At 48.0% G+C, this 26,238-nt stretch overlaps 1 pseudogene; it reads right to left on the bottom strand.

Annotated features, from left to right (window-relative positions):
- Positions 1 to 26,238, bottom strand: part of LOC128945471 (zinc finger protein 850-like) — a 315,097-nt pseudogene that overhangs the window by 140,692 nt on the left and 148,167 nt on the right.

The raw sequence follows: 26,238 nt of genomic DNA on the forward strand, positions 1-26,238 counted from the left end.
AACTCCTCCGATACAGATGTTAACAAGGTATAAGGATTAGCAACAACTGGATGTATGTCTTTCACTATTTCATTAATAGCCCTTAAGTCCTGTACCAAACGGTACTTACCATTAGGTTTCTTTACTGGAAAAATTGGAGTATTATACTCCGATTCACATTCCTGTAATATTCCTTGAGCCAAAAATTGTTTAATTAACGGGGCTACTCCCCTCCTTGCCTCAAGCTTCAAGGGGTATTGCTTTACCCTCACTGGTTGGGCCCCTTCCTTTAGTTCCACCTTTACTGGCTGTGCAGCTTTAGATTTTCCGGGGACCCCTGACTCCCATACCCAGGGTACTACAGCCTGCTCAATTTCTTCTGGAATAGGAGAGGCATCCACTTCCTTGATCACAAAAATGCCTGCTATTTGTTCCTCAGGTATTTCCAATTTCACCCTTCCCCCTTCAAATATTATTTTCACATTAAGTCGGGACAACAGGTCTCTGCCAAGAAGGGGTGTGGGGCAATTTGGCATATACAAAAATTGGTGATCTAATTCCTTCCCCCCAATCCTAAGATTTAAAGGTTGTAAAAATGGTTGTTCCTCTAGCTTCCCTGTTGCCCCTACCACCTGTACTGTTGTGTCACTCAAAGGTCCCAATCGTCTATTAAGTACAGAATATGTTGCTCCAGTGTCTACCATAAATTCTTGATCCTTTCCATCTATCTCTAAAACTACCCTAAGATCCTTTTCTAGTCAGCTTTGATTCTGATAGTTTCCCAAAACTAGTGCTTGAGCGACTTCTGCTGGTCCTCCCGTGAATCCTCCCACAGGAGCATTCCCCATTGGACCTGTCCTTAATCCTATGTTTCCCATGCCCATACCTCCTCTAACCGGGCATTCATTTTTCCAGTGTCCCAACGGTCGGCAAAACGCACACTGGTTTGGATCCAACCTCCCCATGTTAGGTGCAAACCCAAATCCTCCCCGACCTCTCGCCATCCGCCATCCCCCTCTGTCCGCGATTAACTCCTCCCCGACCTCGACCCCTAATGCGTCTTCCTCCTGCCCCTGTCTGTTGCATTACAGCCAGAATACTAGCTTGTTGTCTTTTTGCAGTTTCTTTTTCCCTGTTGTTGTATACCTTCCACGCTACCTCCAACATTTTATCCAAACTCCGGGTGTCCTCTCCTTCCAGCTTTTGTAACTTTTTCCTAATATCCTCTTGTGATTGCCCCATAAACAACAATGCCAATTGAAGTTTTCCTGATTGATCCTCTACATCTAAATTAGTAAACTTCCGAGCCATGTCTTTTAATCGTTCTAAAAAGGCAGACGGTGACTCATTCTTGTCCTGCTTGACCGAATACAGCTTAGACCAATTCATAGTCTTAGGTATTCCTGTCCTAATTCCTTCCACCAACAATTCCTGATATCGTTTTACAGCCCTTATTCCCCCGTAGAATTTGGGTCCCACCTTGGTTCCTCACTAGGTACCAATTCATCAACTGTCTCATTTAGTTGTCTCAACCGAATTTCCTCACGAGCCTTTTCTCTAGTGGCTTTAATAACCATTTCCTTTTCCGTGGAATCCATTATAGTATCTAATAATACCTGTAAATCATTCCAGTCTGGATTCTGAGTCTTTATTACCATTTTAACCACCCTTGCCACCCTTTCAGGATCCTCCCGATAACTCCCCGCTGATTGCTTCCATATTACCAAATCCCCTGGGGAGAAAGGCACCTTTATAAGTATCCTTTCTCCCTGTGGTCCCACAGCTTCCCTTAACGGCGCAATTAACTGTGGCCCCTTCTGCCCCTTCCTCCCCTTGCGAGTCCACCCTGCTAACGGAGTTCTTTTAACACTCTCATTCTTTTCACCATCATCACCATCACTATCACTCTCACTAGATCCCATTTTTATAGCTATATCTGCAGGGGGAGCAGGGGGCACATTAGGAGCAACCGGAGCCCTCGGAAGTGCTATACAGTAAGACAAATCTTCCTCAACTGAAGGATACAAATTACGCTCCTTTCTTTTTTTACATCCCACACACTCCCTTTCATCATTCACTTCTAAAACCAAAATACCACACTCCTTTTGCCATTCATCTTTGCGGTACAAAATGAAAAACAAATCCAAATATGGTATTTCATCCCATTTCTCATTTCTCCTTAAAAATTGCATCAAAGACTCCATTATCCCCAATTCCAGTGTACCGTTCACCGGCCATCCCGCTTGCCCAATCTCATATTCAGGCCACCAATGATTACAATAATCTATCATTTTACTTTTATCCAATTCTTGATAATACCCCTCACTTTTCCACCGTTTCAATATACAACCTAATGGTGTATTTCCAGGTATTTTACCATTGGCTTGCACTAAAGTTTTGAAAGTTTTAAAAGACATCATATTACAGCCTTTAATTCCACCTTTAGTCCCAGTAAACCAATACACCTTAAACCAATATACCTTCTCGCCGTCCTTCCCCAAAAAAAAACCAGGAGGCGAGTTCCAGTCCCGCGTCCTTAGACGTCTTATGGCCGGAGCCTAGGCTTTTTACCAACCACCAAATCCAAATCCAATTATCACCTTTTTCCAATATAAAGCACCTTCGGGCTTACCTTGGCAGTTGTCCAACAGGCACAGGGTCGGGCACGAACGATGTCTCCCCGAGAAGTGCTTGGTGCCGCCTTGGAGTGGATCGGGATGCGGAACCGCCCCAGCTGCCTTTGGAGTCCTGCCGCGGTCGCCAGAAAAACTGTTGCCCGATTGATAAATGACACAAAACTCGGATAAGTTTTGTGGGTGCTTTATTACGGGCCCAGGGTGCTGGGGGACTCACGTCCCAAAAACCCAAGCCCCCGATTTCACATATGGGTGCTTCCCTCTTATACATGCGATTCACAACAAAGTCTCCAAGAAACAGTTCCCTTGTGATACATTCCTTAGTTCACAGGCAAGATCATAAATCTTCTGCTTATCTTATTCTAAGAGCATTGTATGCTGCCTCCAGACAGGTTAGCATTCTTACTCTCCTGCACTAGTTTAATTATTTACTAAATTCCTAAGACTACCTGCTAGGTTACACACAAACCCAACACACACACTATCAACGGCTACAAAACTGCAAAACTGCTTTTAACAAACCAATTCACACACAACTCATAACTAAACTATAATTACACATTTTGCTAAATTTCATTTCTTTTCCAACAGCCTTGTGTGCTTCTGGCTCCTTTTCTTCCTCTCTGGATAAAAACATCAGCCCAGCGTCTGATGGCCAATGCTGCGGGTGCTGCCCGTCTGGCTGTGGCCAGCCGCTCGTGCCCAAACACAAGCGGGTGCCTTCTGGACAAGGGGATGGACTGGCACGAGCAGCCATTTTCCCTGGTGAACCTGGGAGGAACCTGGGCAAGTGCAGAAGATTGGGATGACCCTGGCATGAGAGAATGTGTGGTGTGTCTCTGATGATGCTGCCAGCACTGCAAAGGAACAGCCAAGACAAGCACTGGAAGCAGACACATCCTGCCAGTTTCTGCTTGTGAGTGTCTGTCCGAATTTTCCGTCATCTCCCTCATGATCGTCATTGGGGGACCACTGAAGAGAAGACGCCCCTGTCTTGAATCTCTGGCTCCAAGGGAGAAAGTCATATGCCTGAGACCTGAGAGCGTTGCTAAGCCATTGTTTTCACAGGTGTTGTTTGCTGTGTGCTACACTGAGACCAATGAGAAGAAGAACAGGGCACTGCGCCCTTTGTGCAACAACAGCCTTGGGAGCTCTCTCACCTCTCGGCCTGGCTGGACTTCTCCTGAGTTTCAGGTGGTCCCCCCACAGAAGACCCTCACCTGTTTTACAACCACCGTGACAGACAGACTGAGATGTAAGGAGCCTCTCCATCAAGGACTGAGACATGGAACCCCCATGTGAAAAGGCCCCTCTGCTCCTTCCAAGGACTGGGACTGAAACCCCCAGCCCGGGGCAGGTGTGTGGGGGAGGCAAGCTGACCAAAGCGAGATGTTTGCCTGCAGGTTGTGACTCCTGGACCAAGAAGACAATGGCTCTCGCTTACTGCCGAGAGCATGGACTACCTGTTACATCTATTCCTTATTGTATCTGTTTCCCCCCCTCGCAATTTCCAATAGAGTTATCATAATAAAAACCTCTGAGTTAGCGAGAGACTTCGAGATCTCCCCGACGTAACAGGCGGATCCTTGACTGGACTGGACCAAAGGACTTCGTCTCTACGTTTGGTAGCTCTATCCCCCTCTTTCTCTCTCTCTCTCTCTTTTGTCTCTCTCTTCCCCCATCTTTTTCTCTCCCTTAATCCCTCTATCACATTTTGCTGTGGTCATTCAATAAAAGTGCATTTGTTTTGATTATCATTGCAAATCCCCTTGTACCGTGTCAGTTATTTTTGCACCCTGAGATCAAATCCATGAACCATCACGAAACCCATCCATGAGGATGGATCGTGACACCCCCGAGGACCCCTCCCCAAATTCCCCCCCAGCACCCCCAGACCCTGCTAAAACCCCCTCAAGTTCCCCCCAGACCCTCCCCAAATCCTCCCCCCAAACATCCTCAAGACCCCTCCCCAAATTCCCCTCACGACCCCTCCAGGACCCCTCACCTGTCCCTGCGCCTCCTCAGCAGCTCCCGGAGCCCCCCCCGTCCTCTCCCAGCGCCTCCCCCGCTCTCTCCAGCGCCTCCCGCAGGACCCGCCCGAGCCCGGGGCGGCTCCCGGGGGTCCCTGAGGGGGTCTCGGGGGGCGGGTGGGGGAGGGGGCGCCCGCTCCATGCCCGGCCCCGGGGTCAGGGGGCGCCACTTTGGGCTCGGTTCTGATTGGCTGGAGTGGCGCGGGGAGGGTGGGAGTTGCTGCGGGGAGACGCCCGGTGATTGGTTGATTTCGTAGAGGGCACAGCGATTGACAGAAGAGGGGCGAGGGAGGTGGGCTTTGCCGAAGGGAGGTGCCCAGTGATTGGTTAGATTGACAAAAGAGAGGCAGGCGCTGCTGAGCGCAGATCACCGGTGATTGGTTGGTTCAGCTCGAGAGAGGCAGGAGTAGCTGATGGGACACCTGCGGTGATTGGTTGGATCGGGTGCACGGAGAGGCCGGTGTTCATGAGGGGAGACCCGCGGTGATTGGATGGTTTGGAGCAGGGCGCGCCGCTATTGGCTGGGAAAAGTCCGGGATTTTTAAGGGAACTTTCCTGGTTTTTTGGGAAAAACTCTCGGATTTTTAACGGAAAAATTCTCATGTTTTGCAGGAGAAACATTCCTGCATTTTTTGACCCCACATGACCCCAAATAACTTCAAAACACTCGAAATAAACCCCAAATAACCCCCAAAACCCCCAAACAATACCTAACAGTCCCCCAAATAACCCCAAACAAACCCAAATAACCCCAAAAATCCAAAAAACACCCCAAATTAAACCAAAAAATCACAAGATGATTTCAAGCACAGCTAAAAAAAACCCATATGCACTAACATTAACTGCAAGAACCTAAATAAACAAATAAGCCCCAAAAAACCCAAATAAGCCTAAACAAACCCAAATACTTCCAAATAAACCAAAATAATTCCAAATAACCACAAAAAAACAGAAATAAACCAAGTAAAACCCAAGATAAACCCAAAATAGTCCATAAATAACCCCAAACAAACCTTAAATAAACCCAAGTAAACCCCAAGTAACCTCAGTTCTTCCCGTTCCCCCCCAAAACAGATCGCGACCAATCACAACGCGCAGCACTGACGAAGACCCTCTTGCTGGGCGCAAACCCAGAGCACTGGCCCCGCCCAGCGATCTTCAGCCAATCAGCGCCCGGCCAACCTCCGACTCATCACTTGCCGGGCACACACCAAGGCCTCTCACTGCGGTAAATAATCAGAGACTGTGCGGGGTAATTTCCAGCCAATCAGAGCGTGTCTCGCTGATGACTCATCAGTTGCGAGGAGCGGAATTTGGGGAGGGGTGGAAGGTGACGCTGGGGATGGGCTGGAACCCCAAATTAATCCAAAACGGGGTCGGGAGCCCAAAACGGAGCAGGAGGGGCCTGGAGCCCCCAAAACCAAACACGGGGGAGGGAATTGGGGGAATGATTGGAAAGGGGAGGGAGAGCGGGGAAAAGAGGGTCGGGACCCCAAAATTCAGCTGGGAGGGAGATGGGACCCCCAAACAGGATGAAGCCAATTTTGTTCCTGGAATATGTAAAGTACTTTATGGATATGCAAAAAGTCTATGAATATGCAACAGGCTGATGTCATGGGAGACAAGGACCGTCGAGCACAGGTTGTTATGGCCAGCAAGACTCCCCAGTTATTTTTGGGGACAACCCTTAATTTATCTGGCTTTAATTACATCACCCTGTTGAATATTCATTGATCCTCATGCATGTCAAAAAACTAATAAACATATTTCAGGAATTATTTTACAGGGCCCAGCCTTGGCGGTGTCTCCTCATTTCAGGAGCCTCCACTGAAATGGAAAATGTAAACCCCCTCCCCTTGATTAGTAGTAGTAATAGAAATAGTAATAGTAATAATAATTATAATTTAAAAATAATAATTAATTTTGAAATTAAGGGGCTCTCAGGCAAAGATATGGGAGTAGAAATAACAGTTCTTTATTAGGAAAAATTAAAAATACAAATACAGTAGTACAAACAAAAAACAACACTGACAGAGTCAGAATCCTCTGGGAATCCAGTGAAAAAGGTTGATTCTCTCAGAATCCAATGGGAAAAGGGCTGATCCTTTGGGAATCTAGTGGGAAAAGATTTACCCTCTGGAAATCCAGGGGAAAAAAGCTGAAATTATGGGAATCCAGTGGGAAAACGTCTGATCCTCTGGGAATCCAGCGGGAAAAGCTGAAATTTTGGGAATTCAGTGGGAAAAGGGCTGATCCTTTGCGAATCCATTTCTTATGCCCCAAAGACAGGGCACAGGAAGGGACATGGAGTTTTTACAGGATATCCCAGGGGTGGAGTTGCGGTTGGGGTCAGGGGAGGAGTTCTTAGCAACACAAGAAGGGTGAGATCAAATTCCTGCCTCTTAGCAACAGCAGAACTCCACACAGAACGTGTCCCCAAATCCTAAATTCCCTCTAAAACTGAGAAATTACGGAACTGCAGATATATTCGATCAATTTCCTTCATTTAACCCAGTTTTGGTGTCCTTAAAGGATGAAGGTGAAGCAGAGGAAAATTAAGGCCAAACAAAAAGTAGAAGCAGCCAGGTGTGTTTCCAACATGGATGACAGGGAATGGGAGTGACCAGGGCTGTGCCCAAAGTGCCTCCTCCAGTGGGGGATGGAGCTGGAGCAGCGAACGAAGCTCTGCCCGCACTCGGGGCACTCGCAGGGCTTCCCTTACCAGTGCCTCCGTAGGTGTTTGGTCAAGTGAGAGCTCTGTGAGAAGCTCTTGCCACACTGGGGACACTCGTAGGGCCTCTCCCCAGTGTGGATGCGCTGGTGAGTGATGAGGTGGGAGTTCTGCTTGAATCCCTTCCCGCAGTCGGGGCACTGGAAGGGCCTCTCCTCCCTGTGACTCTGATAGTGCTGGAGGAGACGGGAGCTGCTCGTAAACCTCTTCCCACACTTGGAACACTCGTAGGGCCTCTCCCCAGTGTGGCTCCTCTGGTGCACAATCAGGCTGGAGCTCCGGCTGAAGCACATCCCACACTCGGAGCACTTGTACGGCCTCTGCCCAGTGTGGATTCTCCGGTGCACGATCAGGCTGGAGTTCTGTGTGAACCTCTTCCCACACTCCCCACACTCGTAGGGCCGTTCCCCAGTGTGGATCTTCTGGTGCCTGATCAGGAGGCAGCTCAACCTGAAGCTCTTCCCACACTCCTCGCACGTGTGGGGCTTCTCCCCATCATGGAGCTGCTCATGGAGCACCAGCTCCAAGCTCTGGCTCCGTCTCCGGCCGCCTTCCCGGCCCAGGCTGGCTCTTTCCCCCTCAGATCCCCGCCAGTTGCGTTTGCAGCCCCTCCTCGTGCGGCATCTCCGGGGCTTTTCCTCCCCGTTGGCTTCCTGCGCCGTGGAGCCACTCAAAACGGCCTCTTCCACCAGGTTCTGCCGCGGGCATTTGTCCTCCCTGCTCTCCATGCTCACCTCCTGCTCTGGGGGAGGAAGGACAAAGACAGGATGGGATTTGCCTCCGTGCCATAGGCAAGGGCAAGGAGATCACCCCAGGGCGTCCCCAGGAGGATGGCACCGGCACCCACTGATGACCACCCAAGGGGCCTTTTCTGATGTGCCTTGGACTTCTTCATTCTCCAAACATCCCCAAAATCCCCAACCCAGGGACCCCCTGGGATATCCAGGCCAAGCTCCCCCTCCCGCTCACCGGCGCAATGGGGGGCCGATGATCCCACAGGTGGGGACTGCGAATTCAGGCAGGGATCAACCGCGTGGTTCCCTCAGCTCAGCCTTGATCTGCCTTTGTCCCTCCTCTTGCTCTTCCTCCCACTCCTCCCCTTCCTTCCCCCCTCCTCCTCCCCCTCTGTCTCATCCCCACCTCCTTCTCCTCATCCATCCCTCCCCTTCCATCCCTTCTCGTCCTCCTCCATAACACCACCTCCTTCTCCTCCTTCCATTGCTGCTCTCTCTCCGCCTTCATCCCTCCTCTTCAATCTGCCCGTCCCCCTGCTCCTCCTCCCAAACCCCACCTCCTCCTCCCCCTTCATCCCTGCCCTTCCCTCCCTCCTCCTCCTCCCCCAGCAGCAGCCACACCCTCGGTGCCCCATTCCGCGGCAGGAGCGGGGATGGAGCCAGGACAGGTCGGGATGGGCAGCGCGGGGCTCTCGGCTGCTCCAGCCGCTGCGGGCGGGGGGAACCCGGCCTGGGCCAAAGGAGAGGCAAACTGGGCAAACTGGGGGCTGCACATCCAAACTGGGCCTTGCTGGGGACCCTGCCTGGGCACTGCCAGCCCCTGGGGCTCCTCTCGGCACATCCGCCAGGGGGGAACGCACACAGGGCTGGGGGATCCCAGCAGTGGCAGCACTGCCAGGGACTGGACTGGACTGGGATCGTACTGGGAGTGACTGGGACTGTACTGGGCTTGTACAGATATCATACTGGGATCGTACTGGGATCGTACTGGCTTTGTATTCACATCATACTGGGATTGTACTAGGATCATGATGGGACTGTACTGGGTTTGTACTGACATTATTCTGGGATCATATTGCCATGCCAGGGCAGACTGTGATCTCACTCACACTGGGATCATTCTGGGATCATTCTGGGATCATACTGGGAGCAACTGGGACTTTACTGGCTTTCTATTGACATCCTATTGGCATCATACTGGGATTGTACTGAATTTGTACTGACTCCATGCTGCCATCATACTGGGATCATGCTGAGATCACACTGGGAGTGAGTAGGAGCCTGGGGGGGGGCAATTGAGACCATGTTAGGGGTAAATGGGATATACTGGGATGAACTGGGATGGTGCTGAGGATGGCTAGGATCATACTGGCAGTGAGTGCGACTACACTGAGGCTGACTGGGAGTGCTTGGGAGCAAATGGGATCATACTGGAAGGAAATGGAAAGATGGTGGAGGGAACTGGGGTACCCTGGGATATACTGGGAGTGACTAGAAGGAAAATGAGGGTGAAAGAGAGCAACTGGAATCACGTGCAGCACAACTGGTTTATTCTGGCAGAGACTGGGAGCACACTGGGCTCATATTTGGATCATACTGGGAGTGACTGGACTAATACTGGGAGGAACTGAGTGTCACAGTGAGCCCTCCCAGCACATCATCCCCCATATTGGGCCTGACTGGGAGCAACTGGGAGCAAATGGCATCATACTGGGACTCACTGAGTTGATTGAGGAACCATGAACCACTGAGGAACCATGAACCAGTTCCATTGAACTGGAACCATGCTGGCGGCAGCTGGGACCAAACTGGGAGAGATTTGAAGTAAGTGGGACTATACTTGTAAAAAATGCATATTTTCTGATTGGATTTTCGCAAATATAAAAATGAATATTATATGTCTTGTGTTAGAAAGTACTGCTGTATTAATTCTCTTAAGTAGTGGGTTAAATATAGTTTTAGGTTATTAAAAAAATGTTAAAATAGAAACTATGCTTAGTAAGAGGCTTTTTTTAAAGAAATGACTTGCAGCGAGATAGCAGCCACAGGACACCTAAATCTTTCAGAGAAAAAGAATTTATTGCTCTCTTATCAGAAGAAATAAACTTCTTCCTGCCTCAAAGGCGCTGTTAGGATTCAGAGGAAGAAGTTGGCACGGACCAGACAGAATCCTGTGTTTGAATGGAATTTATGCATCATGTATGAAGTGTATGAATATGCAACAGGCTATTGTTTTTAATGGCTCATCCTGTGTTAACGGGTGTCCTTTTTCAGGCTCGGGTGTCCTTTTTCAGGCTCGTGCTGCCCAGAAAAAGGTACTCAGACATCCGTAACTCTTGGTATTTATTGTCTCATATTGTCCTAATTGGATTTGTCGCAATTGTTATTACTCTAACATTATTACTATTTTTTATAACCATTTTATTACTATTAAACATGTAAAATTTTAAAAGCAAGTGATTGGCATTTTTCACAATTTCGTAGCAGAGGACGGTTATTAACACCTCGCATGCCGGTGCTTTAGGAGAGTCAGAGTGGGGAAGGCGCGCCCTGCCCCGTTGGCAGGCTCACTCTGTCTCCCCTGGGGTGGCCGACAGACGCAGGTTATGGTGGACAAAAGGAGACAATAAAACAAAGAGAAGGGAAAAGGCTCCCTAGAACCGCAGTAATTGGCCCCCTAAGAGTAGTAATGTGCACGAAGAACCCGGGAAGGAAAAGGGATTGGTAAGTATTTCTCGGGGGGCAGGTACAGGGGGATGAATGTGTGTGAATGAGAGGAGGGCTGGTTGTCCCAGACCTGCCAAGTGAGTGCTGGAGTCTCCCACGCTGCGTTTCCGACTTCCCGCGTATAAGTGGCCAGGAAAGAGACGAAGTGAATGTTAACAGGAGTGAGAGAATCCCCCGGGGTAACTGGGACTGGGTCCCAGAGAGGGGCTGGACCCCTCGGAGAAAGGGAGCAGAGGAGTTTTCGAGCCCAACCCACTAGGAAACGGGACAAACGAGGCCCCTAAAAACCTGCTGGGTTGAGGGATAAGAGTTCCCAAGAGCATCCAGAATTAAAACCTGCTGGGTGGAGGGAATACTTTTCCAAAAGCATTCAGGCTTAAGCAAAATTCTGCCGGATTGAGGATATGCTCAAGAGCATCTGGGATTGGAGCACACAGCTGGGCTGAGGGATAAAAAAAATGCCCAGGTGTTGGGAAGATGAAATGGGAAAGCCTTATAAATATGATTGTCTGGCAAAAGATTTTTTGACAATATAGAAACTATAAGCGAGACTGAAATGAAAGCAAGCTTTGAGATACCTTAGTTTCTGAACAACTGGAAAACAATGGTATGGCTGACTGAAGGTAATCCCCCTTTGATGAAACAATTCCCTCTGCTTGCAGACAGACCCAAGGGTAAGAGCAGACCCTACTAGCTCAGCAGAACGGGTCCAAAGAGGAGTTTTAAGGGTTTAAAATGTAACACAGTATGGTGATGTAAGATTCTTATAGGCTGTATGTAAATTCTGTAGGATTTGTATCTTGTACTAGATTGGTTAGTGAGAAATAGAATATTCAACACAGAAGAAGATTTATTGTATTGTAACAGGACCCTTACACTCTTATGCTCTTCCCCTCTTACTCTGTTACCCTCTCTCCCTCTCTACCCCTCTCTTCTCTCGGGCCTGCTCCGAGCTGTTCCTGGCAGCTCCAAGCAGGGCCCTGCACCCAGGCCCTTTGCAATAAACCGCAAGTTCCACGACCTGGCTGCAGAGATCTCTCGTCTCCGTCCGTCCCCGACAGCCAAGGGCATCTGAGGTTGGACAACACAGCTGGGTTGAGGGATATACAAGAGCACCAGGACTGGCCAGAAACACCTAAAATTGTAAGAGGTGATGTGAAAGTAAAAGGTACCTTATTGTTGTCTTGTTGTGTGTGAGAGTGAGTCACACACAAAATCTGCCTCAGCTTCCCGGGCGGGTGGGAAGGGGGGACTGTGGAAAGAGGAGCGTGTGACCCACAAATAAGCCATTGTTCTCCTGGGTGTGTGGGGGCTGTGGCATAAGGTACAGGTGACCTGCAAAGGGGCCATTGTCCCCAGGGCGTGTGAGGGGGCCGTGGCTAAAGAGTGTGAGTGACACACAAATCAGCCTCACAGGTGAACGGCACCCTCACAGGTGAACGGGCACCGGAGGCAGCAGAGTCAGGGCCCTCCCAGGAGGCCCGGAGATACTGAGACCCAGAGGCCACCCCAAGGTGAGGGGGGGCCACAGGGACCCGCGATTCTCTGTCAACAGGGATCCACTCTGTGTCCTGAGGGTGGGAAAGAATGTGTGGAAGTGAGTGAGAAATAAAAGTGAGTGAATGTAGAGGAATGGAAGTATAGGCACTGTATATTGTGTATTTTAAGCTTCACTATATCTCCTTGGAGGGAGGTGTATTGTACTGAAAGTAGTGTGAGCAAAATGATTTTTATTTTTTGGTGTGTAGTTGAAAGAAAAGTGGTATTTAGGTTGTTAGTGAATGTGAAAAACAGAGGCAGAAGATGAATAGATAAGATCTTGAAAAATGAGACAGAAAACCAGTAAGTTAAATACAGGGAAAAAAAAGAAAAAAAATAGTCCTTTGGGAGTTATGTTTGCTAACAGAGATACAACTCCTTGCTAAAGGAGAAAATACAGGGTATGTAGTAGTCGATGGGAAAAACATGCAAACTGTGGAAAAAGGGAAATTAACCTTAAACTAGTAAGCTCAAACTTCTGAATTATATACTTTGAAAAGAGCACTAGAATATTTACCACAAAATAAAGGAACTATATATACTGATACAAGGTATGCCTTTAGGCAAGTACATGCCTTTAAAAATTTTTGAAAGAAAAATATTACTTAATACAAGAAGAAAAGGATTAGTACAAGAGTAACTTATTTTAGAGGTTTTGGAGGCATTAAAATACCTAAAACAGATAGCAATAGAACACATTAAGGAACCCCAAAAGGGAAAGACCCCAGAAAGAAGAGGAAATAATTTGGCAGATCACAAAGCTAAGGATGCAGCAGAAAACAGAGCTGAAAGAGTTATGTTAATATGAAACCCAAACAAGGAAAAATCAGAAATTCCAAGTTTAGGGAAGCCGAGAAAAAAAAATTAAACAAGACAGGAAGTGAACAAGATAAATCAGGGAAATGGAAACTTCTTGATGGAAGACAATTACCTAATGAAATGTGCTTCTAGGAAAATATTAGAATACATGCATCAGAAAACGCACCGGGGTACTCAAGCTTTGTGTGATCATTTTTTAAGGAACCATGGGCGCACTGGGATTTTTGGAGTGCAAAGCAAGTAACTGAAAGATGCTTAATTTGCCGAAGGATAAATAAAAACCTGATGAGAAAAACAACATTAGGTGGTTGTGAGTTAACTCGTAGACCATTTCAAAGTATCCAAGCAGAAGTTTGGATTTGTTAGGTTCTGGATTTATTCGTTAAAAAACCCCATTTAATCTAGAAGAAAGAGAATATGCCATACGTTAGACAGGAGAATTTAGGAGAATAAAAATCTTTGAAGTATCAGAAACACCCGAGGAAAAACAAGAAATAAAAAGAGAAAGGAAAGGGACAGGAACAAGAGGGAAAATCAGAAGGAGAGTGGGATCCTCTGCAGGTCTTGCCCCCTCCGTTCGCGGCCCAGGCGCCTGTCCCGGGTCGCGGCTTGCTGCCCGCCTCAGCTCCACCTGCCCCGGCGCTGTTGCTCAATTTGTGTGCCCTGCTCACACTGCCTGGCCCGCGGCCGCTCTGCCGCCCATGCTGGGGAAGATGGGGCTTGCTCTGTCCTGCCGCCTGCTCCGAGGTCACCGCGCCCACCGCACCCAGGGGGGGTCCCAGCCATCCCATCCCCGGCTGCCCTGCCCGTGCCACCTGCGCTGGGCACCGCCGCTGCTGCCAGGCTCTCCCACCTGCCTTTGCTCTGCCGGCAGCTGCCGGATCAGCCGCCATCAGCCATGTGGGGGCTGCCCACGCTCCGCCTCGGGCTCCACGGGAAGATCCCCCTCTGCCGATTCCAGCAGCAGACCCTGCCCACACTCCGACCCAGCCTCGGCGGGATATCCTCCCCTGACCCCGTCCTGCTCCGAGTTACGGCCCCTTGGTAACCACAGCTCCGGCTGTTCAGGGAAACTCTCTCTCTCTACAGGAAGCACCTTATCAAAACACTAGGAGCTCAGTTAAAAGGCAGCCGTCTCCAAATTCTTTCTCAAAACACTGGACAAAGGCTATAGAAGGTAAAAAAGTGAAAGAGTTAGATGAAGGGATTGCTCTATTTCCGTTCAGAGAGGTTCCCATGGGAGGGATGCGCTGCCCCGCCCCGTGGGAGCCACCAGCGCCCCTGCCGGCCGTGCCCGGAACTGCACCCAAGGGCAAAGCGCCGCAGCCCAAAGGCCGGGACTGGGTCCGGGCTCTGTTTGCTGTCAGTGCCGCAGCTGTTGGTGTTTCTTTGCTTTATTATACACACTAGTAAAAAACTGGTATTCCTATTCCCATATCTTTGCCTGAGAGCCCCTCGATTTCACTACTCTAAAAATTGAGAGGGATGGGGGTTGCATTCTCCATTCCAAGAGAGGCTTTTTCTGCCTTCCCAAGCAGACACCTCTCTTGTAAAGCAAGACAAGCACCCACAGGCACTGAGGGGGCTGCAGGAGGGGCATAAGAAGGCCCTGCAGCACTTGGGCACAAAGGCACAGCAGGTGAGTGCAAGAAGGGAGCAGCAAAAGGCCAAGCTGAAGGCAAAGGCCAGGGCACAGTTCCTACAGCCCCTGAGGGATCAACCCCAGGGCCCAAGGGGGCCCCAGCACCCAGGGCATGGGCTCGGCCACAAGCACCTGGCAGAGGCATTGCCCTCCTCACCAGGGGAGAGCCCACCCAAACAGCCCCTGGCAAGGAACCAGGGCTCCAGCTGCAGGGCACAAGGACACTGCAAGCACAGACAGCAGCACCCTCAGGACCAGCAAGTCCACCCCTTGATGGACATGGATTGGCAGGGCTGTCACAGCTCCCATCACACCAGGGACCCTCCACACTGCAGCCCTTGAGAACATTCAGGGTGGGTCTGCATTAAGAGGAGGCATTTTCTGATTGACACAGGGGCCTCTCAATCCACTCTGAATCTTAGACTGAAGGGGGAAAATAGTAAAGGAATGTTTTAATTTTTAGGGAATGAGTGGGAAAGATGAGCAGGTATGATATGTTCAACCACTATTAGAAGATGTGGGGGATAGGTTTGAAATAAATCAATTGCTTTTTCTTCCTCCTGTGATTGTAATTAACCAGGAAGGAATTTGAGAGCTCTATTTTAATACTGTAAAAGGGGATACAGAGGCCAGTTCTGCTCTACCTTTGTGCCAAAATCTGAAAAGGCCCATGCTGAAAAGAACCCAGAAGTGTGGGCAGCCCCAGGGAAATACGGAAAATTAGATATGGAGCCTCTACAAATTACTTTAAAGCAACCAGGACAAGCAATATCCTGTTCCAAGACAGGGAATGAAGGGCTCACAGCCTGGGATTGAGTCCCTGTTAAAGGCAGGGCTTTTGGAGCCAGAGATGTCTCCCTACAACACTCCTATCCTGCCAGTCAACAAACTGGATGGATGGACAGCAGGAGGAAACACAGACTTTTCAAGTGCTAAAATGAAGATTAACTGAGGCTGCTTGCCCGGCACTTCCAGACAGGTTAAAAGAATTTGAATTATAGGTGGATAACAAACAGGGTCTTGCCAAAGGAATTCTTGCGCTAAAATATTTAACCCTATATAGGATCTCCTACAGTTCAAGTCTGACATCAAGTTAAAGGTCTGACAACCAAAAGAGCCTCTAAATGGATGAGCAGGGCTCGGTTATTACAGTGAGAAACTTGTTCAATGGCACAGGAGGATTTAGAACTGAGGACAGGGCAAGGGTTTAACCCAGCCTCCTGTTTGAACAGCCTGGAGAGGGGCTGGCAAGGAACCCAGGACTGCACTCAAGGGACAGAGCTCCAGACCCAGGCTGGGACAGATTGATGATGGGACATTGCCTGGCCTGAGGGAGAAAATGTGTTTGTGGATGGCTCTGCAAGGGCAGCAGAAGGGAAAAGAGCTACAAGACAGGCTGTTATTAAGGAAGGGGAATCCATCACTGCAGTGCTTCAAAATGTACCGATTTCGGTTCTTTTAAATCTTATTTCTCTGCTCAGGCTTGGTTTTCTTTGCCTTGGGGAAATGAATTTTAAAGCTTTTATTTAAGGGGTGTTACACCACTCAATGGAGATGAGTTTAACATCTCAACAGACTGGGAACAGCCCAAAAGACACCCACAGAGATAACGACCAGCAACAAAACATCAACATTGCCCAGCAGCAAACAGCAACCAACAGCTACCCCAGGCACTGCCCCTGGCAGAGCTGGAGACACCTGGGCTGGAAAAGGCTGAGAAGGAAATCCAGGAGTGTGGACTGAATGCACATCAGAGGGGAAGAAATCCGGGTCCAACAGGAAACCAAGTACTAAAACCTTACACAACTTGGAAGCAATGAACATTAAAGCAGTGGATTTAGATTGGTTCAGACTACATAAAGTTTAGGAAAATCTAGGAAAACTCGCATGGCATGGAATGATTTTCTCTGCACAGCCGGGCTATTTGTGAAAGAATTGGCTTCTGTTGCACATCCAGGCCAGAACCAAGGAATGCCTTAACTCTGTAACACTAAAGAGATTCTTGCAGAGTTTTTGTTTTCCCTGAAGTTTCAGTGATAACTGTTATGAACAAAAATTCAGTTGATTTTTTTCTGTGAGAAAAAGTTACAAAAAGGCAGCCAGATCACTGTCCCTGCCCAAGTTTTATGGGTTTTGTTATTGTAATCACGGGTCGTTGAGGCTAATCGCTCCTTTTGTATTAGCAGAGCCTCGCCCGAGGCTAAGTTGTACCTTTCCAGAATAGTGAAGACACCTGAGAAGGTAAGGGGGGTTATGCAAAGTGACTCCAAGACCAGCATTCTTTGTGGGACTCCAAACCACGGAGAAAACCCCAAAAACGATGAGCCAAATAAGAGTTGAGAGACTGGAGTGATGTCTGGATGTGAGGAGCGGAGTGCTGGGCCTGCAGAGATGCTGGAAACCTGCATTGTTCCTCACCCTGCCTTCGAGAGCCCCCGGGCCAGGTCTGGGAGGAAGCAAGATGATCTGACGGGGATCACCACGCCCTAAAGGCTCCCAAGAGGACTGGATCCCCCAGCTCTGACCCTAGTGGACAAAGCTGTGCATTTCCTCCTCCTCTGAGTCACCGTGGGAGACACGACGGGGACTGCAGCCCTGCCGAGCCGCCCAATCCTGAGCTGATCACTTTTAATAAAGGCATTAAAAAGGAGAAGAAGACACCTCTTCTGAACCTGTTTATTTCAATAACAACAAGATAATAATTTTTTATAATAATTCCCACTTTATATTGTCAGGTGGGTTTGGGACAGAAGTGTGAGAATCAATTTTTGGTCTGAGTTTTTCAATGTCTGCCTTTATGGTGCATTTGTAGAACTGAAGAGCTTTAATCGTAATACTTTAAACTTGTATACAGTTAATACTTTTTTTTAAAAAACAGCAGATTCTGGCGGGGCCACATGTTACTCACCAGATGGCTGCCCTGGAAGAGAAGCTCCATTCCAGGCAGCCTCCAGAGGAGCTTTAGAAATGCAAATGAACACTGCTGGGCAAAGTGTGGACAATGCACCTGGGTCTCTTGCCTGGGGCAGGAATTGGGCTGATTCCCTCTGCCCCTCACCCCAAGCTCTGCCTGCTTGCACTGATGGAATTTGCACAGCTCAAGGCAGAGCCCAGGGGTAGGATATCTGACCCTGCAACACAAACGGTGAAGCTGCAAAGGGAAACAGCAAATGGAAAATGCTGGGAAAACTTCATTATAAATAAATGGGGGGCAAATCATCCCTCTACTCCAACATGTGCTGTCACTGTCTGTGTTATACAGGGTGGATTAGAGCACCGAGGAATTCTTGCTGCCACAAGTTCAGGGAAATCAGTTGGGAATCCAAGTATTTCATGATTCAATTAGAGAAAAGTGGTAAATTGATGAAGTCTTGCCTGAAGAGAGCGCCCAAAATGGGGAAAAGATGAACAAATCTGGGGCCAGCAGAACAAATCCTACAACACCATGGACCAGCCCCTGGGAACCCGAACCAGTTCATATCAGGAGCCACAGAACCCATTTCTCATTTCAATGGCATCATTAGATTACAAGCGGCCCTCGCAATAATAACCAACCAGACAGCTGCAGCTCCTGACATTCCTGCTGATCAACCCACTGAAATGAGGAACACAACACTTAACCATGGGATGGGATCGGATCATCTGTTAGCAGAAGGAGGACGAGTTTGTGGAAAATTAAATGACACAAACTGCTGTTGGCAAAAAGATGACAGAGGAAAAGTGATTAAACAGATAACAAAGGAAAGAAGAAAGCAGCTCATGTACCAGTCCAAACGTGGAAAGGACGGGAATGGGACACGGTAATTGGCTCCCTGGCAGACCATGGGTTAAACGAATGCTCTTTCTCCTCTGATGTGCTGCAGCAACTCTCATCTTTTTACCATGCTCCACACCTTTGAGAGTGCAGCTCATTCAGCAGCTGAGCAAGGGGATTCAGGCGGCAGCCAGGCCTCCAGATCCAGAAACGGCTACAGAAGGACAGGGAATGAGGGCACTGAGAATAATCCCAAAACCAAAGAAGACTCAGTAAGGAAAAAAAAAAAAACCCGAAAAGAAAAAAAAAATCACTGAGTGAATCTGCCTAGAGATTGGGTCAGGGATTCGTACATAAGGAAGGGAAAAAACATCAGTTTCAAAAACTGTCACTAATTTACATGGACCGCTGCTCAGACAAAGTCCTGCTGAATTCCTGAACTTTCAGAAGAACAAAGACTTAACAGAGCCATGAATTTTGGCTGTTCTACAAAAGTGGGGGTGCACATTAACGAGGACATGCAGTTACCGGATCGGGAGGTCTGAACCTTCCAAGCACCTCAGCCAGTGGGCAAAGGGAGAGGGAGATGAGGCCGGGAAAATGAGGATAAAAAGGAGGCTGCGAACTACAACAATGGCAGAGAGCGCACGGCAAATGCCCCACGGCCTCTCCCTCTGCTCAGCAATAAAGTCACTTTTACAGGACTCCTCTGTCTCCTCTGGGCACACAAACCTCCGGCCACGGCAATTTCCCCGCACAGCCCCGGGCACGGGGCAGCCCCCTCTGTCCCAGCCACAGCAACCGGGCCGAGCCAGCGCTGCTCCGCCAGCGGCTCCTGCCGAGGCAGCGGCCGCAAGGAGACCGCGGGCAGCCGCTCCCGCAGCGCCCTCACGCCAGCGGCAACACGCGCCGGACACGGCACAACGAACCCGCCCGAGCCCCCTGCCGCCCCCGAGGCCCGCAGCCAGCCCCGAGCCCCCGCACAACCCAGCGCGGCTCCCACCTGCGCTGCGGCCGCCTCCGAGCTCCGCCGCGACCTCACCGCGCTCCGGCCGCTGCCGCCGCTCACGGGACCGCACACACGCTCCGACAATGGCGCCGCCGCCCAGCCACGGCCGCCCTCAGCCCGCCACCGGGGCCCTGCTCCGCCCCGCTCCCACCAATCAGCGTGCCACAACCACGACTGACGGCATCGTCGCCCAATCCCAGACAGGGGCGGGCTCTGCACACGGCACAGCCCCGCCCCGCGCTCTCAGGGCTCCCCGGGCTGCGTGAGGGCAGAGCCGGAGCTGAGGAACAGCCCTGGAACGGGCCCGGGCCCGAGGGGGATTGAGCTGAAAACACAAACAAACTTCTCCGCACCTCCCGCCACGGCTTTCCCGGCACTGCGGCTTCGGTGGCTCAGGCACAGCGGGAAGCCCTGGAGCCTCACTTCTCCTACCCCTAATTAGGAGCATCAGTGCATCGCTTTGATTTCCCCCAAAAAGGAAAAACCGCCCCAAACCCCTGTGGATGTGTGGGGGAGGGGAGAGATTTCGGACAGAAAACTCCAAAAACTCAGAGCAGGATAATGGGAATTAAGTGAAGAGCCTTAAACCCAGCTTTCCCCCACGCCTCTCTCCTTCCAGCTGCGCCTCCTACCCCGGCAGTGCCGCAGACAGGGAATGGGGCCGGGCTCAGTTCATGCCCCGGGGCTTCTCCCTCTGCTCAGGGACAGGAGTCGTTCCCCTGCTGCACCCTGGGCTCTCTCCCACCGGAGACTTCTCCAGGAACTTCTCCGAGCTGAGTCCATCCCACGGGGCACAGCCCCCTCCAAGTGCTGCAGCGTGGGTCACTGTGCCCCGGGGTCAGTCCTGCCAGGACAGGCTTCTCCAGTGCTGGGCACGGAGGTTCAGGGACATGACACCATGAGCAACATGATCCAGTGAAGCCAAAATTATTATCCCTAGAAATACTATATTTATAGAAATTTCTACTGTCCATACATCTCTAGCTAATACATGACTGATTAACCCTAACTCTTCACACCTCTAAAATAGAATGCAGATTGAATCGCTTAATTTTTCATGCATATTGCTGTGGTCGTCTGGCCCAGTCCTGACTCACTTTTTTCTTACTTTCCCAAACTTGCTGACAAACTTGCTGAGTCCTGATGACTCTTCTTCCTGTATGTTTTTCAAGGGTATACCAACCCCGTTTCTGAATATGTCCATTATTCATTGTTTGTGAATGTGTCCATAGTCCATTATTACAAGCAGGCTGGATTGTGCTTTGGCTGAATATGTCAAGAACTCCTCAATCTGCAAAAAACTCTCAACAGTTCCCCAGTTTTTTGGGGGTTTTTTTTGCACAAGCCAGACTGATTTAAAAGCAGGTCAATTATTTTCTGCACACAGCATAGTAAGCAAGGCACTATAAGCAGAATTGAGAAAGGAATACAAAGTATCATAATGCCAAAGCCTAAGTCATTGAGCCAGCCTGTTATTTCCCAGGATTTTACCCACTCATCAAAAGAGTTCTCAACAACTGTGAGCTTTTCCATATTCTCCTTAAGCAATGACAGTTTCTTGTGAATAGATTCAGTGCTCAGAGAGATTCATGCAACACATCCCTTCAAAATCTTCACATCCATGTCCTTGTGCTAGCAACAAAAAATCTATAGCAGCCCTATCCTGTAACACAGCGTGGCATATGCTACCTACATCAGTGGTAAGCTCATTCACTACTTCACATGTAATGTTAATTTGTTTTCCTGTCCAACAAGCCAATTGTTTTAATTGTGTAAGGGCCTTTGATGAAGCTACTCCTGGTGAAAAAAGTGATGCCAATTTAACTGAAGGCCAATTCCACAATTCTACATTATCCTTACAGTCTGAGCCTAATAGATGCACACTACGTTTTGGACATTGGAATTTGTGCCTGATGTCAAGCATCTGTTGAGTGCTAGGGGCAAACAGTGTCAATTTCCCAAAATAGCACAGTCCTCCTAATGCTTTCTGAGGAATTGCAGGCCAAGCTCTATCTCCACAAATGAGAAAAATTCCATGAGGTAACATGCTTGCTGGTTTTTCTTTTAGGGACACAGACCATGTCCAATTGGCACAGTATGCCGTGGTATTGTAATACCACGAAGAATTAGGAGATATCCAAGTGCTACTACCTCTGGGTTTTTCTTACTTCTCCCTAATCAGTTCTTTACTCTTGTAGTACTCAAAGAATAAACAATAATTTCCTGGCACTGATCCCAAAATATCCAATTCCTGTGGTTCCTGACTTGTAGTATTTAAACCTTCAGTGATTGTAAATGCCTGAACTCCTACAGGATTTCTAGGGACTTTTTGTTTTTCACACCAAATTTCTGTGATCATCCCATTTTGATTAGTACACCAATTTGACCAGGCCTTACTTAAGTTGCCATAAATTTCAGCTCTGGTCCAATTTCCAAATTCTTCCACTGAGTCTAAGGGAATTCCAATTAAACAGGTGCAAAATGGATCCGAAGGTGTAGGTGGTGACAAGCAGAAAGGTTCTTGCCCTGTTCTGTTAGTCCATGTAACCCACATGTTAGCTCGCTGCTCTATATTGTATACACCCTGTGTTTCCCTAATCACTGCACTGAGCAACATTGTCAACATTTGCCAGACTGCTGCCATTGTTGCCGCTGTTGTCCATCACGCCTGCGCTTTGCCCAAATTGCTTTAGCCCGTTCCCACTCAGAATCTCTAAAGTGATGTCTTTGTGGTATTGCTATTCCTACTCTACATTCAGTAGCTAATATCTTGCTTTCTAGTACAATTTGGTTTACTATAGCAATTAAAGCAAGGTTAAACTGCACCCATAGTAACGATCTTTGCTCATATACTTCTATCAAAGATACATCCTGGAGAAAACTCTGATATCCTCCTGAGCTACGCCCTAAAAATTTAGTGAATGCCATTCTTGGAGTAATAGAGTTAAGTGTGTAAGAGCAGTTATTGCATATTAGGTTAATAGGCCTAAATTTTTGCTTTTTCCCCTCAAACCACTGCTAAATTACGTTCTTGATGAACTTGTCGCCAAGTTTTTAAGCTACACTTTATACAATGAACCTTAAGCCACGGCTTACATGCACAACCATGCAGATAACAGGAATTTTCTATCTGATTTACAACTTGTGATGAAAGTGAAGGTAAAAGAAGTCTGTGTATATCTAACCTGTGTGTATTAAGCCTATGTGGAGTTGCTGGTACTCTCTTAGCATACTCCAGCAAACTTGGCAGATATTCCCACCGTTGTGGGAATATCCATTGTTCAGCTGCCAGGTGCTGAAGAATTGGATTCAGGGCTGCCTGGAATCGGTGCTTTTGCCGATTCTCCGCCTCTGGGCACAGCATGGGCTGGCGATGATGGTTTCAGATAGGGCTTCACCCACTTGGCTGGAATCCAACGAATGCCTTTGTCTGTAAGTAAGCACATATAACTTCTTCCTATTAATTTTACTGTAGCTGGTCCTTCCCATACCCCTGTTTCTGGACTTTTGAACATGGCCTGAATGCCGTCAGGCAATTCCTTGCTTGGATTTTGTGTGAGGGCATGATGCACAAGAATAGGTGGATCTTCCCTAGCTCCTGTTGTTCTAAGGTAATTAAGCACAAAAATGGCATTAGCTTTTTTTTCCTCGGGATAGCCCTGTAGTTCCCCCCTTTTGTTTTTGCAGCATGCCCTTGAGTGTCTGATGGGCACGCTCAATAGTTGCCTGACCAGTAGGATTGTGAGGAATACCAGTGTCATGTCAAATACCCCATAAATTACAGAAATATTTGAATCTTAAGGAACAGTAAGCAGGACCATTGCCAGTCCTAATTGCTAAGGGGATACCTAATATGGCAAAGCAATTGTACAAATGTTTCTCTACATGACGTGCTGTCTCACCTGTTAAGGGAGTAACCCACATAACACAAGAATAGGTATCAATGCAATCATGTACAAACATTTTCTGACTAAATTCTGCTACAGGAGTTACATCCATTTGCTACAATTGCAAGGGTTGAATACCTCTAGGGTTAACACCAGTGAATAAACCAATGCCATCTCGTTGACAATCAGGACAGGATCACACAATACCTGAAGCCTCAGTAAGGGGAATACCAAATTATTTAATTAAAGTTTTTGCAGATTGATGAAGAAATGCATGGGAAGTTTTAGCTTGCTTAATTTATCAGAGTTTGGCATTGGCCGGACAGTGGCTACCAACTGATCAGCTCGAGCATTACCTTCAGACAGACCAGGGAGAGCTTGATGACTACAAACATAAATAATAAAGTATTCCTGCCATCGCTGATTTAGGTTTTTAAGCAATCAGCTTAAAAGGGAATACAAATGCTCATTACTCACCTTATTAAGTACTGCTCTTTCTAGGCGTTGGACACAGCTAACTACATAAAGCGAATCAGAACCAATGTTAATGGCCTCATTATTCCAATTTTCAAAAGCCCAAATCACAGCTTTCAATTCTATTGTCTGCAACATATCTTTTACATCTCCAAAAATGACATGCTTTTTCCACACTTTGTCTTACTGCCAAGTGCAGACAGCCCTTTTTGACCTTTTATCTGCATCTGTAAATGCTGTCTGCCCAGACACCGACAGTCAGATCTCCAGGGTCTGTCCTCCAGATGCTGATGCTCCAATAAAGATGATAATACCCGGTGCCGTGGATAAATATCGTGAACTTTACCGTCATATCCAGCCAAAGCTATCTGTAAAGAAACAGAATGCCTAATTCCCCATTCATGATACCAGTTAGCCAATGGTACTACAATTGCATGTGGTTCGTGTCCCCAGATTTCCAATATTCTCCCTCTGTCCTTCATAATCAAATGAGCAAAAAGTTCCAGTTGAGTGGGAATAGTTCTAGATTGTTTTACAGGTAAAAATACCCATTCCAAAAAAACTTAAGGATTAGCTTGAGTTTTAACCCATTGACAAATCAAGGCGAAAGGATGCTTGGCATAATTGTCACCCTCTTTGCTCTGATTGATGATCATCAACTGAACTGGATCATCCTCGATCAGACGATGTGCATGCCATGTAGCAACCTTTGTGGCAATGTGATCCCAAAAAGGCTGTCTAGCAATGGTAGCTTTTAACTGGCTTAACAGGTCCCAACCAAGGAAACCTAGTAAAGTACCAGGAGTTTGCATGACATAAGGCCTTGTAGACACATTCACTCCATCTGGGAAAGTAAAAGTAATTACTTCCCTGCTCATCTGAGTTGCCTGAGTCCCTCCAATACCTGCAATGCCTAAAGCAGGATCAACCAATGCCCAGTTTTTTGGCCATATTGTGTTTGAAATGATGGTTACATCTGCTCCAGTGTCAATTATGAGTTTCTTAGTAATAGAATCACCATTAGGATGTGTCAAGGTTACCTGTTTGTCTGGTTTACCTCTTGTGATGTCCATGGCCCAATATACTTCTGGTTTACCTGTGGAACCAAAGCTTCCTGTTCCCCGTTTCTTGTAGTCTGTACAGGGGACACACGACTTAAAAGGAACAAGCTGAGCAATTCACAAACCTTTTGGAATAGATACAGGAGGGAAAAATGTTCTAATCATAATTTTAACAACCCCTTGATAGTCTGCATCAATAACCCCAGGAATTACATCCAATCCCTTTTTACTGGCAGATGATCTCCCTAAGACACAAGCACTCAGCCCATCCCCCAAGGGTCCTTTTACATTGGTATCTATCAGGTGCACAGCAGAGTCCGTGATGGTCACGTCTACTGTGGTTTCCACGTCCGCTCCGGCCCTTCCAGCAGTTGATGATCTGAGTGAGCAAAGCCCTCCTCCTCCTCCATGGGAGGCTGAGCTATCCAGACAGCTCTCCGTACTTGTTTTGTGATGCCTGGAGAGAAGGCACTCCGAGACCCGTTTCCCTGGAACCAACATTCTTTAGTATCGTGGTTATCTTTTTTGCAGATAGAACAAAATTTTTTCACAGTTGTAGAGCAACACTGACTCCCAACATGTCCGATTTTACCACATCCAAAGCACTTAATGTTCTTTCCTTCAGCTCTCTTTTGCAGTTTAGAAAGCAATGGTTTTACCACATCCTGTACTGCAGCAGCTACATGGGCTGCTTTTTGTGTCTCTGTAGCTCTAGCCATAAGTTCCAGCATTTCTGTAACATCAGTTCCCTTCCTTAATGTTCCCAAAATCTGCTGAGTTTTATCATTAGCATTGTCAAAAGCAAACATATTAAACAATTTTATTTTGTGTCTGTATACAAATCAGGATGATCATAGATAGCTTCATGCAATCTGTTTACAAATATATCAAAGCACTCATTCCCTCCTTGGCGAATCTGTGTCAAAGACTTAATGCATAACCCTTCTGGAAGTGCAAGGATAGCATTATGTGCTGGTTGTTGGCTCGTCCGTAAGACTTGATCAATGCTCCCAGCCTGGGCAGTGGCAGCAGCCCAGGGCCCTTTGCCAAGGAACTGTTGTGCTGTTGAACCACACAGAGGATCACCCTGCACTCTAGGTCTTGCTGCTTCCTGAGCACACTTTTCCTCCCAGCTTTTATGGAACATCACCTGCTGACAGGGTGGCATTATAAGTCTTAGGGTATGCACATCAGCTGGAATTAATGTGTTAGATGT

This window comes from Melozone crissalis, unplaced genomic scaffold (genome assembly GCF_028551555.1).
Source record: "Melozone crissalis strain CALT ecotype California unplaced genomic scaffold, PUWL_Pcris_2 ptg000066l_1, whole genome shotgun sequence".
NCBI lineage: Eukaryota > Metazoa > Chordata > Aves > Passeriformes > Passerellidae > Melozone > Melozone crissalis.